The sequence below is a fragment of the Sinocyclocheilus grahami genome, unplaced genomic scaffold (genome assembly GCF_001515645.1).
Source record: "Sinocyclocheilus grahami isolate Dianchi unplaced genomic scaffold, SAMN03320097.WGS_v1.1 scaffold16325.1, whole genome shotgun sequence".
NCBI lineage: Eukaryota > Metazoa > Chordata > Actinopteri > Cypriniformes > Cyprinidae > Sinocyclocheilus > Sinocyclocheilus grahami.
Window position 1 is genome coordinate 3,844 of NW_015516096.1, and position 1,130 is coordinate 4,973.

Genomic DNA, 1,130 nt, shown 5'->3' on the forward strand with positions numbered 1-1,130 from the left:
TTTTTAAATGTGCTATATCAATGGAGCTGTAGATTCTGAATATACTGTAAAAGCTGTTTTTTGTTTTTATTTAGCCAAATGTGTCACAGCTGATTATTCATACTCTCACTGCATGCTAAACAAAGCCTTATCAGCCTTGTACAGACTGCACTTTTGAGACGCTCCTTCATAAGGAGAGGTTGTTGCCGTCGCTCTTTATGATGGCCTTTTTTTCAAATTCCAAAAAATGATTAATGACTGATGGTACTGGTACTGGCACTGTGTCTGGTGCCTTTAAGGTGTGATTCAGGGCTGGGGCATGAATAATATAGATTATTACTAGATTTTTGACAGTTGCTGTGCATCAAATCTATATGGTCTTTACTATGAGTTCATTACCAAAATATAGTTGCTTAACTCTCGGTTTACTCTTTTTCAGCAAACAAAAGGAACGTATACGATCGATATGGAAAAGAAGGCTTAACTCCAGGGGGAGGTATATTACATCCTACAGTAAATTTTAATAATATGGTGTTTGGCCCTAATTAATCCCTAATTTGGAATAAATATATGTATATAAATAATATGTCTATGTTATGTTTAAACCTGTCACTTTTTTCATCATTTGGACAGGAGGAGGAAGAGGACACTTTAATAATGACCACTTTGGAGGATTCACATTCCGCAATCCAGAGGATGTCTTCAGGGAATTCTTTGGTGGACAAGATCCATTTGCAGACTTCTTTGGTGAGTTTGTATTTACCTCAGTGTTTTTTGTTTTGCATTCATTGTCAAATTAGATTCCGGTAGATTTGTATATTTCTGTAACATCGCTTTTGCAGAGTAATTAGCTGGTGAATTGGATTAGTTATAGTAGAGTTAACTATGTTTATCATGAGCATTGTAATGTTTGAAGTGGATGTCATAACAAATGTCAGTAGACCGGGAAGATTTTACAATGAGTGGTTCACTTCATTTATAAATCTGTAAGATTTTACCTTCCTGCTGTGGAAATACAATCCAGAAGACAACAAGCACAGTATTGAAAAGGGGCAGAGCTACATAAGGTCTATAAATGCTACATTCTTAGGTGGAGATCCATTTAATGATGACTTCTTTGGTGGTCGGCGGCACCACCACCACCACCACCA

The 1,130-nt window shown here is 36.5% G+C and overlaps 1 long non-coding RNA gene across 1 annotated transcript; it reads left to right on the plus strand.

Annotated features, from left to right (window-relative positions):
- Positions 1–417: 417 nt before the first annotated feature.
- Positions 418–1,130, plus strand: LOC107579294 (uncharacterized). Its single transcript, XR_001608457.1, has 3 exons — positions 418–475; positions 613–726; positions 1,070–1,130. It is a non-coding gene; the product is annotated as an uncharacterized lncRNA (long non-coding RNA).